The following is a 19,425-nucleotide window of genomic DNA, read 5'->3' as shown; positions in this document are numbered from 1 at the left end:
ACCAAGGAAATAAACCAAACCACACAGTAGCTTTTCCAAAGAGAATTATGCAACATAAAACACATTCTCAGAATAATAAACTTACCAGACTGAACACTAAGATCTCTAAGCATGGCTTTTGTGTGGGTTTTGTATTTTCTTTTTAATTGCTATTATCATTTTTAAAAATTTATTCCCTATGTGTTGCTACGTGTTGCTTGTTCTTTTATGTATTTTATTGACTGTAGCTACAGAAATGATGTAAGGGAGCACTCCAAAATTCAGGCTTTCATACAGTGCTTATGTGAAGCTTTCCATAGCAAAGGGATTCAACGTTCCCAATGCTGGAGCAGCGCTGAGCAGCTGCCTCAAACAGCAAAACTCTGAGAGAGTTTTCCTGAATCTTATATAAAAATTGTTCTCATAAATACAGAATCTATTACAGATAATCATTTATGTATGACATGAGAGTGATAAGGTCTGGGGAAAACTTAAGCATAGTAGCACTGTGGTGGTTGGTATTGCCGCGAGAATGCCATAGTTTCACCATAGAGTTTGCAAAAGTAAATGGAGATATAAGTGGAAATAGTGGCAGTGTTCTGTTTCAGATTTTGTCTGAGAGTCATCATCAAGACTCTGCATTTTTTAATGGAAAAACCTAGCTCTTGTTTTTACCACTTCACTGCTTTTTCACAACATTCACCTTTCTGGAAGATTTTCTCGGCCTACCCACTCACAGCCTTTCTTTCTTAGTTTCTAACTCAGCCAAACTCTGGAAGATGAGCGTTCTGATATCACTGAATGATACCTATGTGCTGGGACCTGGGGAGAGGGCAGTACCCCCTTAGGAAGTGATGATGTGTGATGTGTTCTGCAAAAAACATCTGCTCACAACTTCAGCACCATGTGGAGAATGTTGGCTGCTTGAACGCTATTCATATTAGTGGAGTTTAGTTTCCTAAGTGAAAGAATACAACTGAATGGCATATGAACATGCAAGCAGGTGTATTTAAATCAACAGTTAAAATCATTAAGGGATTACAGTAGAGTTCTCTCTGCCTCACAGAAGGTTCAGCTCAGTTTCTGACTCTTTGTCAGTTAAGGGTTGGGTTTGTACTGGCAAAGAAATCGGTCAAGTTACAATGCCATGATGACCCTGGCCAGTGAACACCAAACACAGAATAGAAGAAATTAAAATGTCTCCAGCAGCTGCTGATAATTGCAGGGAGAAGTTCCGCTATGTCAATTTGATCTCAAAAGGGAAATCTGGACTATACAATGTCAAGAATCCTCCAAACTATTAAGGAAAGCACTGTGTCCATAGCAATTGCTGATGCTGAAACACACATAAGAAAACAACAAGGCCAGTGACCCCAGTATGACATGTACAAAGATAAAGGAAGTGGGAGCCATCCTTTAGCAATTAGGATCAGGTAACGTCTGTGCTGGCAGTTTGGGAAACCAAGGGGAAAATTAAGGGTTAAGCATCAAATAGAAGCTATAAAACTCCATCTAACTTCCTGACAATGAATTAGTCAGGAATGTGGGAGGATAGAGTGATGGAGATTTTGGCACTGGCTACCTGCAGCCCTGCTGCTCAAACTGTCTGCAAAACCGCTAATGGTCATGAAGAACAAAAGAAAGGAACTTGATCAGAACGAGAAGACTTTGATGGCATTCACTGCAGGTCCACATAAACCATTGGCTGAAAGAGCTTCTGCCCTACAACTGTTGTAAGCAAATCTTATGTCTCTGACATGAACTGAAGTATCAGCTAAACCAGTTACTAGGCTTTGGTTTCTCTCCAAAGCTGAAAGTAAAGTCTGTTTCTCCCATACTCTGCTACTGGTAAGTAAATAGTTCTACCAGCAAAAACAGACAGGGTATCTCCTTCCAGATAGTTCCAACAGGATTACCATTTTTGTTACAATGAGCCCATTACAGTGACCTTAAAGCATTCTATTTTGACCTTACAGACAGCATACACGGAAGGTCCTAGAGTTTGCAGTCTATGAAATTCTGACCTTCTGTTGCTCTTTTGCATTGGTTATTAAACTTATTGTAGAAGAAGCTCTTTCTTTTAAAGCAGGGTTGACAGTTGATACAGGAGATTTGTAGGATGACGTGTAAGTAGTAAAGCACAGGTGTTTCATATATTGCACACCTAGCTGCAGCATCATACTTTTAACAGTACACAGCCGTTCTGGAATTTCTTCTTGGAATTTAAGAAACTGCTGTCCTGAAATAATTTCTTATTGCATCTGAAGCTACAGTCATGAGAAATGTAGGGAAAGGAATCACATCCTTATTCTGACTGTATCAGCAGATCATATCCTTAGAGCCAGGTTAACTTAAGCACATTGCTGAATGGAAGGGGCTTCCCAGACTACTTCTTGTGCTGGTTGAATTCATCATTTTTGGCCGTGAGACAATAAAATAATCAGTGTTTGGTAACTTCTTCACAGATGCAGCTGCTCTGATAACGTATTTTCTGTCTGCTCTTCAAGTGTCACCAAAGACTTTGATATACCACTCTGCTTCACTTAGAGAAGACTGGTCCAAGAGGAAGTTACAACATGACCTCTACCACTCTTCAAAAAACATCTGGGACAGCTTTAAGATTTCTTTCTCTTAAAAAAGCCTACTAACCAGAGTGTGCTTATTGCTAATCTTGGAAACATGTTTACTGCTACCTTATTTTAGAGTAATATTTGCACTATTAGCTTGTAGTCACACTACTAGCTTAAAACACAAAAAGGATTTATTCTTTTGTTATACATCTTTTGATAAGGGCTACTGTTTTCACTTGAGTCTTTATAATTTTGAATTTTCCAGAAAATCCTACTTTCAACTCCTACAGTTCCATTTCCAGACATCTATGTTGCCAGTGTAATATATGACTAGGAAATTAAATGACAGGAAGTGTATGAAGTTCCGTAGAGGTTTTTCAAAAGTTGATTTAAGCATTGCAGGTGGTGCTTCCATTCAGACACACCAACCCAAATCCTACTTTTTGAATATGGATGGATTACTGTGCCCTTTATCTGAAACATTCTGGAATATTATCACTACAAGGCCAGGCTGGATGTGGCTCTGGACAGCCTGGTCTGGTGGTTGACGACCCTGCACATAGCAGGGGGGTTGAAACTAGATGATCATTGTGGTCATTTTCAACTCAGGCCATTCTAAGATTCTATGATTCTACATTTGAAATCAAATCACCCATTCCTCTGCTAGAACTGGCTTCTAATCCATGCCAGTAAATTACCTAGTGTCCTCTGACTTTCAAAATGTAATTTCATAATAATTTCTTGTTGATTTTGCAACTACTCAGATTATGAAAACATGCCACGTGCTCCAATGTAATGGCACTATTTAAGATCAAATGTCCTTAAAATCACAGTTGATGTAAAAATTGAAGGTTGATTTAGTTTATACCATTTAGCCTTCTAGGTTACAAGTGAGCTTCGTTGTAGAGATTAAGTAAACTGATTCAACATAAATCTGACAATTTAAACTATGACATGCCCTCACTGACATTGAACTTGCAGTGCTTTTGTATTTCAGATTGACTCCAGAAAGAAAGTTCACTCTCCTGCCTGTGCTGGCAGGCTGATGTCCTTCACGTTTCTGAGCAGCAGATCATACCTGAGGCGAGACTGGTATGCTTTTGGTCTTACTTCCCCACTGTGTTAATGTTCCCTGAGTGACCCTGGCACATGCCTTTCAGAATGCCTTCTGCCTGCCATTCCCAACTGTTAGTTTGGTTGTCCATTCTGCAGACTTCGTAGAGCTCCCTTGCAGTTCTTCAGGTTTGCAGAAATTCACAGAAGGTCATGGCAGGCACTCAGAAAAGCTGAGGAGCTATGGAGAGAACCAAGACACGGAAAAATACTGAGGATTTGCATACTTTGATCACATACATTGCACAAAAGCAGCAAGAATCATTTTAATGTAGAGCAATGTCATAGGTGAAGACTACAGTATTCTCTAGAATAGTGATTTGGAGGGAAAATTACAATTAGAATACAACTACAATTAGAATACTTTTTTTTTTTTAATTTTTTTTTTTTAATTTTTTTTTTTTTTTACCACTTTTAATTCCTGGTAGCTGTGTAGAATAAACACAGCTGTGGGAGAATGAGCTAGATACTTTTCCATTTATATAAGATAAGCAGATTGATTAGCTAACCTGAGATTCTTTATTATCTGTAATGCGGTGTGATGCAAAGGAAAAAATAACAGCCACAGGTTAGGTTTTCACAACTGTCTGTACTGAAGGCCCTCAGAGGAACAGATGGAATACAGAAAACCTAAGAGATATCAAAACAGAGACCTTTCCATTTCGTCACAGTTACAGTCACTGAAGAGCCATATGTTAAACAATTTCCCACACAATTCCAGTTGAATAAATGCACTGGTATTTGATACCTGGAGTTCTTGATGGATGCATGCATCTAAAATATATTTTGATTAAATACACTGGTAATATTTCATATGTTCTCAAAAAGCCTCTGGGAAGCTATGACCCAGGAAGAATGGAATTAAAGCTTCATTTTTCTCACCTTATGAAAAATTTCACTTTCTTTTTGAGGAAAGTCACATTACTTACTGGAATATCCCAGACAGTTTCAAGTTATTCTGGACACTAGATGCTGACAAGAGGAGCATGTGAATACATAAAAGGTTTAAAATAATCTAATATACAAAGAAGAATGGGCTGATATGCTGGCAGTGTTTTCAAGAAACACAACTTCAATATCAAGTGTAGTAAGATGCAGACAGAAAACATTACCTACTAGGTACCTACAAGATAAGAGCTGGTGAAAAAGGGCATTTGATTGATGAGACAGGAATCCTTCAAGCACCATTAAAGAATGCAAACTCAGAAACTAGCTGCAGTTGTTTTCTGGAACTGAAGATGAGAGATTTAGCTTTACATGTCTTACATTCACCTTTCAGGAAGAGCTGAGCAAAGAACAAATTCTAAGATACACTGTGCTCAGAAATTGAGTGGCCAAACACTGAACACCCAACCAGGCCTACCAGGGTGTGCAGCATTAAGATCATCTGGGCAAATGAACACCCAACTGACAGTCCTATACAAATAAATTGGTGTGGAACTCAGCATTTTGCAAACTAACAGACAGGATTTGCACTGAGACTTGCAGAGATTAAAAAAACCAGGAACTAATCCTGCTTATATCCTGAACAGTGACCACCAAACTATGCCTTATAAATAGACTGGGACAGGATGGCTGAAAAGCCAAGGGACTTCAGTAATGATGCTCCTTTTGCCACGGGCCTGTAATGCTGAGATCTCGGTTTCTGTGTCCCAATCAGCTACCAGTGTAACAGGTTGACTTTCCTGCATGCAACAGAGATGCTGGTTCTTATGCATCTTCGTAAGAACTTATCTTTCTGATGAAAAATGGTCTAGGTGGGTAGAAGTTGCATCCATTAATTGAATTACATAGAATCACAGAATCACAGAATGGCCAGGGTTGGAAGGGACCTCAAGGATCATGAACCTCCAACCCCCTGCCACATGCAGGGCCACCAACCTCCCCATTTAATACCAGACCAGGCTGCCCAGGGCCCCATCCAATCTGGCCTTGAGCACCTCTAGGGACGGGGCATCCACAGCCTCTCTGGGCAGCTGTTCCAGCACCTCAACACTCCCTCTGTAAAGAATTTCCCCCTGACATCCAACCTAGAGATGAGTATTAACTATGTATGCACTTCCACTTGCCTTTTTTATGTTACATTACATACAAGATACTCTTGAGTGTCTGTATTTGTGAATAGATGTGTGAGAGAAAGAAAGAGAAGGAAAGAAAGGCATAATGACTGTGTGTGTAATATATCTCAATCTGCGTTGCCAAGAGACCTAATATTATATTAAGATCAAAATGGTGCCAAAGAGAGAGGTCAAGCAGCAGCAGCCAAAAAAAGTTATGATCAGTTCAGGGTATGATGATCAAAATAAACACTTGAGAGTATTGTTTCACAGGATCCAGCCATAGAGGAAGCCCAGATACATTCTTTGAAAGATATCACTGCAGTTGCAACGTGTTAAAATTACTAAAAAGGAAAAAAGGAATGATGATTGAATATTAGATGGAAAACATGCTGGATCTTCTACTGCTAACAGATTCTTTTTTTTTCTTTTAAACTGGACTGATAATTGTTTTACTTTGTGTCACTAATAAGAATTTCTCCATCATCAAAGAAAGATTAACAATGTGAGAACCCAGAGGGATTAGAGAATTAAGAAAAACTGTAACTGCTTAGACCAAAGATTTGGCAAAACATAATAGTGCCCTGAGGCTTTGGAGCATTAAATGCCGAAAGTGTTTGTAGCCTGAGAATTGTGACAGGCTCAGTATTTGGAATTATGGAATTGTTAGTGTTGGCAGGTTTGCTAGAGGGCAGCTGACTCCCAGTGATCTTAATTTTGTTCTCAAAGCAGAATGTGAACAGTTCACAAAAGCTCTGTTGGTGGAGGAAGAGCCAGATTAGACAGCTTCCTTGCAATAAAAAGTTACAAGAGAGTAGGGCAGTCTGCCTGCTCAGCAATTAAGTTGGAATAATAAGCAGATCTGGCTCGTTTCGAAACATCTCTGTACACATTTATGTGGTCCAAACTTGTAAGTGTACAGTCAAGGAGTCCGCAAACAGCGTTTCACTTGCAGCCCAGAACACTCATTTTTCAGTACGTCTTCCAATTTTGTACTGTTTGCCTTCAAGTGGGGTGGCTCAAAGGTATTTAACTGATGTTAGCACAGCATTAAATGGGAAAAAGGTGTAAGAGTGGTGAAATACAAGGGAAAAAATCTGGACACCTGCCCATGCAGCCTTTTGTAGGGAACTGGCATTATCAGGGCTGTTGGACTTGATGATCTCTCAATGTCCATTCCAACCCCTGGGATTCTGTGATTCTGTAATACTGTACAACCTGTAATTTTAATGTTCACAGTGATTTTGATTCTGTGCTTCACCTCTAGTCTAGTTTCTATTATGACACTAAAATAACCAGAATGCCTAACCCTGGAAAAGAAAGTCAAGCAGCAACCTATAGACCATCATAACACAAATTTTTCTTCCAATGCAGCAAGAGCATCTTCCTATCAAAATACACACCTCTGGTGGCCAAGATCCAAGCGTCCTAGACATTATTTTGCTGTCACAGCCTGTTGCACAAAGTACACAGCATGTATTTCAGTAATAACTCCCAATGAATGAGTGACATTCTTACAGAGAGGATGAAGCAAATGGGTGACAGCTTCATTTAAAACATGAGAAAAACTATAGTCTTATGAACCACAATTGATAGTAGCCACAGAATTGAAGCATTCAGGCTGTTTATTTTATGAATTTCACAGTGGAAACTCATTCAGTGAAAGGGATCCAGAAGTTAATCAGCTTTCCTTGCCGCTTCCCTTGAATTTGAAAAAAAGAGACTTTGGATCTTTGGTAAATCCACTTAAAGAACTGTTTGCAGCAGCTAGATCATGAAGTACAGTGTTGTTCTTGGAGCTAACTCTGAGACTGGGACATTTAAGAGTTGGTGTTTAACTCTGTGTTGCAAAATCTTTTCTTAATTGCCTCCACATAAGTCTTGCCTATTTTTTCTTTTATACATTTTTTTTTTCCTGCGTTAATTATTAGCAGAGAATTCTTCAATTACTGTTGCATGATGAAGAAGGGGATACACATTACTGTTTGTTCTATTTTAGGCAACTGAGCAATTTGCTACACTCTCAATGGCTTCAGTGTTTATTTTTTAAGACTAAAGACAGAGTGCATATGGCAATAATTCCGACATTTCTTCTGGTGGATGAATCATACAGCACAGTCGGACATGCTGGGAAATCACATTATAATGTATTTTATCAACAGAAAGGGCCATTTGCAGCAGGTGACAGCAGTTCATACTCGTGGTGAAAACAGGTTAATGGAAGCAGATGGTCAAGCCTGGCAGGGAGCTGTGTGTCCATGTGGCCCAATCCATGCTGAAGCAAGGATATGCAGAGCAGGGTGCCCAGCACTGCTCCAGGCAGCTTCTGTGCACCTGCATAAGGAGGAGACCCCGCAGCCTCTGGGCAGCCTGTGGCAGGGTTCAGTCACCCCTACAGCAGTGCTGCCTGGTGGCCAGAGGGAACCTCCTGTGCTCCCCTTTGTGCCCACTGCCTCTTGTCCCATCCCTAAAAGGAGCCTGCCTCTGTCCGCACTGCACCCTTGCTGTGGGTATTTGTACTTACTGTCAAGATCCTCCCTTGAGCATTCTGTTCCAGCTCTCTCAGCTTCCCCTTGCAAGAGAGGTGCTCCATCCCTAAATCATTTTTACAGTCCTACATCGAGCTCTTGTTAGCATGTCCATGCCTCCCTCATCATGGGCAGTGAGAAATGGCTCCAATCATCCACTCTAGCATTAAAGCAGGGTTAGAGTAAACATTCTAAAATTAAAATGATGATAAACAGTAACTTGTTGTTCTGGTTTGATATATTATTTAATATAAATTAATGATGCTATAGAGGAGAAAAAGGCACAAATTTTCTGGAGGAAAACGCTGGACAGCAAGAAAGTTTTTAGCAAGAACTGTGGTTGTGTAAGTACAGCTGCATGCTTTAGCTTGATTATCTGTATGTTTGGCTGAAAACAATAACACAATTTACCAAGTATATCTCTCTTAGCCTTTTTATCTCAGTCCACAGTTGTGTGAGCCTGCACAACCCACGATTAAGTGATAGAATCAAAGAACGGCTTGGGTTGAAAAGGACCACAATGCTCATTTGGTTTCAACTCCCTGCTATGTGCAGAGTCACCAACCACCAGACCAGGCTGCCCAGAGCCACATCCAGCCTGGTCTTGGATGCCTCCAGGGATGGGGCATCCACAGCCTCCTTGGGCAACCTGTTCCAGTGCCTCACCAGTCAGAGTAGGTACAACACAGAAAGTCACTGTCACAGTGCAACAGGTAATGTTTCTGATTCTGGCTAGTCTTGCTGCATCCATAAGGACTCAAGGACTCCCTTTGGAATTTTGCAGTTTTTTGTTGTTGTTTTTGTTGTATCACAGGCTGGCTCCTCACAGTCTTCCTTGCTGACAGTAGCATGCCAGAGGCCATGCTTTGGCCCTGTACCATCTCCTCTGGTTTTTATACACATAAATTCTTCAACTACCCCCCTTCTTCAACTACCAGAGAAAAGGCCTTAAGGAAAAGCATGTTAAGGAGTATGGGCTATGAAAGAATGAAAAATATCAATTAAAGAGATAGAGAATAATCTTCTCACCAATAGCATTCACTTCCTAACCCTCAGCAGCATACATGCAGGAATGATATACAAAAACGGAGCCTAGTGTTATCACTACAGATTCTGAAGTGATTGACTACTCAGACTCATTGCCTTTCTGTTCAATTCCATCTACTACAGAAATCTTCTCTGGAGAAGTTTTGTGAGTAATTCTGCAAAACACAAAAGGTCTCGATACTTCGCCTCTTTCTTTTCCCCTGAAATTCAATAGGAATCACTGCTTTAATGATCTTTGGATGTAATACTATAATCACAACACCGTATCTGGAGATACGTTATGTTTGCACATTGGACTAATGAAACCACGAAAATGTTTGGCCATGTTTGTCTTGGTGAATAAATATGGCTCTTGGCTCCTGGACTTTACAATCAGGAAAGGAAAATGGATACAGTAAATCAGCTGAACTCCAAAAGCAGCTCTGCACCCATGGAACTTGATGATCCTGAGGGGCCCTTCCAACTCCGGCCGTTCTGTGACTCTACAATCTCTCAGGCTTCTGTTCCGACAGGTTGAGCGAAGGGTCAGACAGCTCTATTAGCTTTAGGTGACTTTTAGCTGGCACCTTCTGAAGCATCCACTTCAGTCCTGTAGAACAAAAGAAAAAAAAAGTCCCTTGGCCTCTGAACAGTACCCTATTTCGCTGTTTTACACAAAATTCTGTACTGCTACTGCTATTTCTATGTGGTTGAACACAAACAAGTAAAAACGTAATTTCACCAGGCCAGGAACACTGACTGAATTAAACAGAAATGAAAATAATGGAAATAAGCTATCTAAAATTACAATCATGGAAAAGGTTATGTCTACATGACTCATGCACATATTTCTTGAAAATAAAAAGCATATCCATCTTCATACATTTTAAGCCTGTTTCTTCCTTTAAAAAAAAAAAAAAAAAAAAAAAAAAGGTATCTCAGGTATTTTATTCAACAAGAATTTGAATTAAAAACTGAATTTCATGTCACTCCTTACACCTAAGGATCCCTACACCTAACAGAGCCACTACTGCTATGAGTTATTAGCAGGAAACTTTAACATCTTCATTTTGACTTCAAGTGAAAAAGGAAATAGCACGATATATTGCTGAGTGTAGATTATTCTTACTGTTTCATTCTTCTTCTTTGTGTGCTTTTGGGATCTCTTAGGGGAAAACGGCATACAAAATAAACATTCTCTGCTTATTTTTTCATGGATTCTTCAACTATGTTTAAACTTTGAGAACAAGGCTGTAAAGAAGTAAACTAGCATTATCAAAACAACCATTTGAAGAATAACTAAAGAAAATCTGTTCACCAGGTTCTACAGAAATTATGACACTCATCATAAGATGGGGCTAAAAATGATGTGTACTGCGTAGAACACAATACTTGATATAGTTGACGATGGTCAACTATAGTGGCACAACTTTGAGCTAGGCATCCAAGCAGCTTGTCATATCAGACTTTCATACCTAACTTAAGGCCTCCTTAAATCAGTGGTAGCTTTGATGACATCTGAAGTCAGGCCAGGCACTCGTTGCCTCTGTTAGCCTGCTTACTCCATTCCCATGCACAGTTCTGGGCTACATTTTCAGAGGTTTCTTTCAAAGTCTCTTGCAAGTTTCTTTCCAAGGTGGTATGTAAAGTTACTAGTTCATTTCAAAAGACAAATCCTCAAAATATAAAACTCTCTTTTTTTCAACAGCCAATATTGTGAAAGAAATGGAATTACCACTACAGCTTATAGTTGTATCTGTATCAGAGATGTCTTTACAGTTATCCCCAGGAACTTTGATAAACTCAGAAGATGGGCCCTTGTGAACATAATGAGGTTCAACAAAGTAAAGTGCAAGGTTTTGCACTTGGGTCGAGGTAATCCCTGATATGTGCACAAGCTGCAAGGAGAGGTCCTTGAGAGTAGCCCTGATGAGAAGGACTTAGAAGTCCTTATTGATAAAAAACTAAATATGAGCCAGCAGTGTGTGCTTGCAGTATGGAAGGCCAAAGGTATCCTAGGTTCCATCAGAAGAGGGGTGGCCAGCAGGTACAGAGAGGTGATGACACCATCTGTTCTTCCCTCATGAGGCCCCACCTGGAGTACTGCATCTAAGTCTGGGGCCTGCAACAGAGGGAAGATGTGGAACTTTTGAAGAAGGTCAGAAGGAGGTCCACAAGGATGAACCAAGGGCTGGAGCACCTCTCCTATGGAGACAGGCTGACTGAACTGGGCTTGTTCAGCCTGGAGAAGAGAAGGCTGCAGGAAAACCTCAGAGCGGCCTCATAATATATAAAGGGAGTTTAAAACAAGAGAGAAGTCTACTTTTTACGTGGTAAATAGTGATAGGACAAGGGGGAATGGTTTTAGACTAAAGGAGGGAAGATTTAGATTAGATGTAGGGGGAAGTTCTTCACTGAGGGAGCGGTGAGTTGCTGGAACAGGTTGACCATAGAGGTTCTGGATGCCCCATCCCGAGAGGTGTTTAAGGCTGGGCTGGAAGGGGCCCTGGGCAATCTGATCTAGTGCTTGATCTAGCAGATAGCAACCCCACCTGAAGCACAGGAGCTGGAACTTGCTGATCCTTCAGGTCCCACCCAACCCATGGCATTCTAGGATTCTATGATTGAACCCTGTGTATGTACTTGATTTTATAGCCATTACATGCATGATATTACTAATGGCAACCGTGATTATTCATGGCATCATTCAGGTCAGAAGATAGCATAGCTTTGAATAATTTTTAACTTGGTTTGCTGACATTACTGCCAGGTAAATACAGAGAACATTGTCAGGTCTTATGGAAGGACAGGCTTAGGGATGGACAACTGTTCTCTACCTCGTCCAGCTCACTGGGAAAACTCATGACACTAGAGATGATCTTGTTGGAAACGGGAATGCAAAGGTGAATATGAACTCAGTGGCTGATGGGCTTATAGTGGCCTCAGCCAGCCAGCTCCAACTGAAACAGCTGGGACCTGTTCAAGATATCAATAAAATTCACAGCTGGCTTTATAAGGTTCTTGTCCAGCAGGAAAAGACACAGGTTCCAGGCAAACTGAAGGTTATATATGGCATACTGATGCTGCCTTATTATCCAATTTCATACAGGCTTCACACAGTGACACAGATATCTTCTTACTGCTGGAAATAGTATTTCAGGCAGGTAGTTGTACAGCATAACTTTGACTTTGCCGTGATTCAGCATGACCTAATTGCACTTGACTTCTTGTCTACATCCTGATGTATTATAGCATCCCTTGGAAGAGAGGGACACAGCTGGCATTGTATTGCTGGAATAAACTCCAGAGAAGACTCGTCACTTCCTCTCACAATGGTAACTATTGAAAAATACAAAAGGAAGCTGCAGCTGAGTTGCTGATCTCTGCAGTAATAAGGTAGTGTGATAAGTTACTGTGCTGGCACTTTCCATAAATCTCATAAATTTAGTGGAAAGGAAACCTGAAGCCTCTTCTTCATATTTATGCCAACTTGCTGCAGTCTGAACTTGTGTCTGCCTTCCTACCTGTTCCTCATAGATGACCTTCTCTCTGTTCCAGCTTCCACTGAGAAGTTCGTTCTAATGAATTGACCTGAAGGCCACAGCCATCTTATTTTCCTCTAGCAATCGGGGTTGGGACACTTGACAATGTTGCTCATTCATGCCACGGCTGAAATACGACTTGTGATAACATCTGCACTCACACAGTGGCCTGTCCTAGGTCTGAACACAGATGCACCAATCGTCTCTATCTTTGAGCTGGTAAGAGGTTCAGACACAGCTGTGGATAAGCTTCATTTAATTAGATGGTAACTGTGAAATGTCTCTTCTACTGCTCTTACCTTCTGGCAGAAAAGAATACGTGTAGACACTCTTTGTCTCGGTAGAATAACATCCCTAGCCAAGTCAATCCTTACAGACTGCAAAATGGACAAATCCTACACCACCAAATGTAAAAATCCTATTCAGAAAGAAAATACAGTTAATGATGAAGCATCACAGATGGAAAACAGTGGAAGGGAAGGTCAGCCAACAAGGACACCCCTGCTGGAAGGCTTCATAGACGTGCCATTCATGGGCTCGAATATCCTGCTTCGACAGAGGCAAACGCTGCTCTGTAAGAACAGGGTTTACACAATGCTAAAGAGGCAGAAAAAATATCCAAGTTCTAATTTACATTTCAAACACTCATACTGCTTTTCTAAATCTGAGTTCCTAATGACATTATAATTTACGAGCCATGTCATTGAAGGATAACACTTTCGCTGTGCATGACATTGTTTGTCCTCCAAGGAACATTTGCTGCATTAGACATAATATACATAGCCAGCTTGTTTATGAAATGAGGACCAAATTCTGTCTTCATGCTTAAGAAGATTTACTGGTTCAGATTTTCAGATTGGTATCCTAAGTGTGAAAACAGTAGTTTGCAGGTCACATGATGTATCAATCTGCCTTTATAGCATGTGTTAGCACAACAGTTGTGAATAAACTCTGGATTTACAACAGCACTAGGCTTTTTTACAGAGGGATACATATAAAGCTGTCACTTCCCTGGCAATGCTGTCTGAAGTTAGAGAATTCTGACACAAAACATTGCTAAATCTAAGAAAGTGCTGGGTTTTCTGCCAACTGAGAGGGAGACAGGGCATAGCCCTAAAAAGGAAAAAGCCTTCCTGGAACTGAATTTTAAGCATTCACTGTAATCCCCTGCCTTGAGCAGCAGCCACAACTGGCAGTCTTAGGGGTGAATTTTTTCTCACTTGTCAGGCTGGTGGAAGGAAAGACATGAAGGAAGAGATCTGGAGAAAGCAAGTTCCCTAGAAGCCTGCAGTGCCAATGAAATGATAAGAATGCTAATGTTTAAAAAAGCCTGAACATTTTAGAACAGAGCAGTACATGGACTTTATCAATCTGAAGTTTTAATGAGAAGAAAAATGCCACCAGTAGTTTGCCAAGCCAAAATCTCTCTATTTCTAAGAATACCATTGACATATCCCTATGTCAAGATACAATCAAAGAAACATCTGCTCTGTTTCTACTCTGTTGCTTCTGCTAGAAACTAGAGACATATTTTAAGAGACATAAAATTGGACATGAGTAAATCAGCTTCCAGGTAACATTTGTGGAATCCCCTAAAGTCTATTTTGAACTTGAAAACAATAATCAAAGCAGGGTTTTTGAGCTCTTAATGAGGATTATCTAGAATTTAATGGATTAAATTATATAAGTGAGATTCTGTAATTTGTTTCATCATCCAGACCATTACTTTGTCAACCACAACTGTGTGGGATGTGCCATCCAGAACACATAATGAAGATATGCTTCCAGACAGAAAAATCTGGCATCCAACAAAGTATGATGCAGTTTAATGACTGAGTAGCAAAAGTTTAAATGGCATTGTTACACTAGACAACAGCATATAAAACACAATGTGATGTCACAATTCTGAAAGCATTTCTTAGTAAAAGGATGTAAACTAATCTGATCCTTGAGCTCTTTATTCAAATTTTCCTTGCTCACAGTCACAAATTCAGCTCTTTTTCACGCTACAGTTCTTTATATCAATGTATGATCTATAAAACAAACAAACAAACAAAAAACAGCAAACAAACTGAAAACCAAACACAGTAACATTTGCTGAGAATGTACTAAGAACAAATACAGCTAAGGCTGCTGAAAGTTAACATTCTTGCCAGATAGGAAATACAGAGAGCACAAATAGCAAGTGGAACATGTCATTAGCATCAGTTTTTGATAAATTAAATGTTGAGAAGTGACAGCAGTATAAGCAAACTGCCATTCCAGACAACTGCACTTCCATGCATTATGTATATTGAATGTACTTTGTAGGAAGTTCTGCTTTTAAAATGCTTTGCAGAGTCTTCAGGGCGCACAGGGGTTTGTTCACACTTTTAAAATGTCTTTAAAGCACTACTCTAATCCAGCAGGCTAATGCTGGTAAGTCTAAAAACACAATGGAAAAGTTCCCCAGTGCCTGAAACCTGCCTTTCCAAAGTGAAGAGGGAGTGAGGAACCCACAGCTTCTCCCTCTGTTGGCTCTCTTGGGACCTCTTTGGTAACAGAAGTGTAAAGCTGAGCTCCTTCCATCACCCGTCAACATCTGACTTCTAAATATGAAGCATTGGCACAGCTCTCTAAAACTGAAAATCAGAGTTATTTCCAAATTAACAAGAACTGCCTTCCCAAAAATAACACCCTCACATTACCACATATCACCAGCACTACATAAAGCCCTATGATAAACGTGATTGCTCACACAAGTTAATGGTCTTAAAATGCAGAACTTGGAAAACATGATCAAGGGGGATTTCTATCAAATACGCTTTTTAAAATAGGACAATCAACTTCAAATAGATAATGGATAAGAAAAGCAGAAGAGCTTCAGTGCCCAACCACAACACCCCTGCAAACCAACACCAGTACAGTGCCCACGCAAACACAGGGCTAATATGCATAAATATGAAATCTCTTTCAAAATTGAAAGGGAGGACACAGATGAGGAAGTGGCCCCAAATCTGCGCAGACAGCTGGAGACAGCTTTCCTAGCACACCCTGTCAGAGGACAAATGGATTCATCCTTATGATAACATTGCATCTTACTGAGGAGAGTCCCAGATGGAAAACTGGGTAGATGGGGTCCTTGGTCAGATACTACTGTTAGCGTTGTAGTAACAACACTGAACTCCAGAGCCTGAAATATCTGCTCTTTCTGTATCTTCTAAGTTTCTCTATGTATCTGCTCTTCCTGTATCTTCTAAGCCATATTTTCTGTACTAACGAAGCTAGCATCATACTTCTGTCAGCACAGCAGGCTCCCAGATCAGTTGAAAAGTATCATTTATCCTCACATTTCACTCATCTTGAAACAAACAACATTTTTCGTCCTTGTAAAACCATCTCTGAACAGCCTTACCCCTGGTTCTGAGAAAGTCTTTTCTAAACATTATCATTTTTTTCATATAAAATTTCTCTAAACATCTGATTGTTTTCTTTGTTACTTACACAGGAGAAGTTATTACACAAGCTGTTGTCACTTCCATCCTGAGCAGATGCAAGACCCATTTCTCCTCTTCACTGCTGCAGTCCTCTGCAGTGTTAGGAAGGTGGTCTCCAACCCCATTTCTGTGCTCTCTCAAGGCTGAGTCCTATTTTATTACCTCTGAGCTTTTTACCTCCTAATCAATTAATGAACCCACATCCTGCCTCATTCCTCGGTGAATGAACCCATTCCCCTGTGATGAAAAAAAAAACCAAAACAGATTACTCGGTATTATTTAACAATAACTAAAAGCCTCGTAAAGCAAATGGCAAATTTGGATCAATTCTTCACTGCAGTCATCAGACAGGACTTCGTTTCACAACTTTCTGAACTTCTCATTCAGATTTTAAAGAAGGAATCCTCTCCTCTTTTTTCTTAAGAGCCCAGAGCTGCAAACCACATCCCCTGAATTTCACCTTTGGGCACTATTGGACTAGCAATAATCACAGCGTTCACAGACATAGGGTCTGATTTACGAGTGGCTCCTGTGTGGATCCAGGACTTGGACTCCACGATCTCATGGGTCCCTTCTGTGACTACTGGAGCTCATTGACAAAGGCCCAACCTCCTTCTAACACTCCTGTACTGATGTTCAGGTGTAAGTACTTCCACGGAGGTGAGACCACAGCCAAAGTCAAATGATGTGCAAAAGTATTTGGAGCCCTGGAATGTTTACACTAAGTAATAATTGGAGCAATTAAAAAATATATCATCATAATTCTGAGATGCTATTAAGAAGTTTTAACTCTGTTGCTTTGAAAACAAACAAAACTGACTGCACACCTCCTTACTGCTAGACATAACTGCTACAGCTTCTCTTTTCTTTTTTTTCCCCTACGGAATTTTAAGCAACTGCAGGCTGCATGTAGAACAGACTCAAATGAATGACTATGTGTTAAATGCTCACTCCAGTGAGATGTGCAATTACAGATAGCTCTGCTATCCTGCAAAACAAATGGGCTCAAAGCAAAACCGGTTCTGGCTCCAGCTGTAATATTTTGAAAACACGTTGCCAGTATCACCTAAATAAATGCTTTGACCATTAGAGTGGAAAGGATGACACTTCAAATTGTGCTTGGATACAAAATTTAAAAAGCTTAAAAACTGTTCACCAAAAGGAAGACACTTATCTAGAGCATGGGACACATTTATTTTGCATAAGTGCACCGGATGACAGGGGAAGTTTAAGCCATTTTACAAGTGATTTAATAGAAGAGACGGCAGACATGATACACTCAATTTTTCTGAAGTTACATAAAGGAAAAGACAAAAAAAAAAAATACAAACAAAACTCCCCATAAACTTATTTCTTCATTATTCATGAAGGCCATATATAGTGACTTACAGTTCGTGGACCTTAAACTGCTGTCTTTTTTAACTGTGGTCTCTTAGAACTATACACCATCACCACTGCCCTGATACTTTACAGCTTTTAACTTTATTATAACACAGACAATGCGTAAGATGAAGTGGTGTCATTTCTTAAGTCTTTATGGGATTAAAGCTTGGCTTTAAATATATGGCTGATACATGATCATGATACATCAGAACTCAAGAGAAGTACTGCAGTGGGCTTCTGAAACAATACGGGCCGAAGCTGAGGCTGGTAATGATGACACACGTCCAGCCATTCAGGTCTGAGAATCACAAACCCATTTCAAAGCGAGGAAATAAAGATAAAAGCTCAGCTGCAGCAGCCTTACAGAACACAATACTTACTTCAAGTTTCATTCTGGCAACTGTCAAGCAGTTAACGTTGATGAAAGTGCCTACAGACCCATAAAACATTATTATTATGTATGTCATGCCCAGAATTCTTTTTACCTGTGTAACATGATATACTAGAGCAGTTTGGATATGAAATATTTCTGTATCACTGCAATAAATCATAGCGCACTAAAATGCCATACAGCTGAAAGGAAGTGCTGGAATTACTGCCAATGCTCATAGCACCAGAAATCAGAAAGTGTCAGATGCTAAACGCTTAATATATCTCTCTTCTGTACCCATTTTAAACTGTAAAAACTCTCTCAGAAGCAATGAAACACCTCATTACAAATACTATTACTGAAATGGGAGGCTGTCAGGCAGTAGCCATTTATTCTCTTAAAGGCTTGATTACTGTAGAAGACAACAAGCACCAAAACAACGCACATCTACTAGCACTGCACTGCAAAATGCCATGAGAACCAAGTCACAAACATGAGACAGTTTTAAAACATTCTTTCAATCGATGATCCAGTTTTGGGGGTCACAGTATCCTTGTGCCATTTATCTATTAAAAACAAACAAAAAAAAAGGCAATGCACTTATTTGTAACTTCTCAGATTTTTAAAGGATAAAGTTAGTACTGCAATTAACAGCTACACAGCCAGGTAACACCTGCTCCAGTATCTGAACCATGTGCACTGGGGTTCTTAGTGTACAGAAAAGACAACCAAAGGAAGAAATGGCAGTAGCCTTCCAGTTAACTCCAACAGAGAGGTGAACAAAATCCTCCCAAGCTAGGGAGGATGGAAAGGAAAAGAAGTCTGTTGTTGATTTCCCTTGGTTTTGTACTTTTTTTGTACACAGAAACTGTGCCTGTGCAAATCCGCCAGGAGTTCAGCATGGCTGTCAGCAGACTGTACTGGGTGCTTGAGCAAAAGGTACACCAAATCTTCACAATGGTTGCGAACAGCGGAGGCAGAAAAACAAAGAAATCATAACAAATGTTACATGTTATTCCCTAGTTGAGCTGGATTATCAGCACAGTTCACTCAGAGGGGACCTACAGACTGAGTCCAACTGCCCAACCACTTCAAGGCCAGTAAGAGTCAGAGCATACTGAGGAGGGCAGTGCCCAAAGGGCTCCTGAGCACCCATGGGGCACCAACCATTTTTCTGGGAAGCCTCTTCCATCGTCTGGCCACCCACCCTCACAGTAAAGGAATTTATCCTAATTCTGAGTGCATACCTCCTCTGGTGGCCCTGCGCATAGCAGGGGGTTGAAACCAGATGATCACTGTGGTCCTTTTCAACCCAGCCATTCTAGGAGTCTATGGTTCTGACAGGAGGCTTCCTTAATTTTATTCTAAAGATCTTTTTTTC

Source organism: Lagopus muta, chromosome Z (assembly GCF_023343835.1).
Source record: "Lagopus muta isolate bLagMut1 chromosome Z, bLagMut1 primary, whole genome shotgun sequence".
NCBI lineage: Eukaryota > Metazoa > Chordata > Aves > Galliformes > Phasianidae > Lagopus > Lagopus muta.
Note: the sequence above shows the minus strand (reverse complement) of the source record.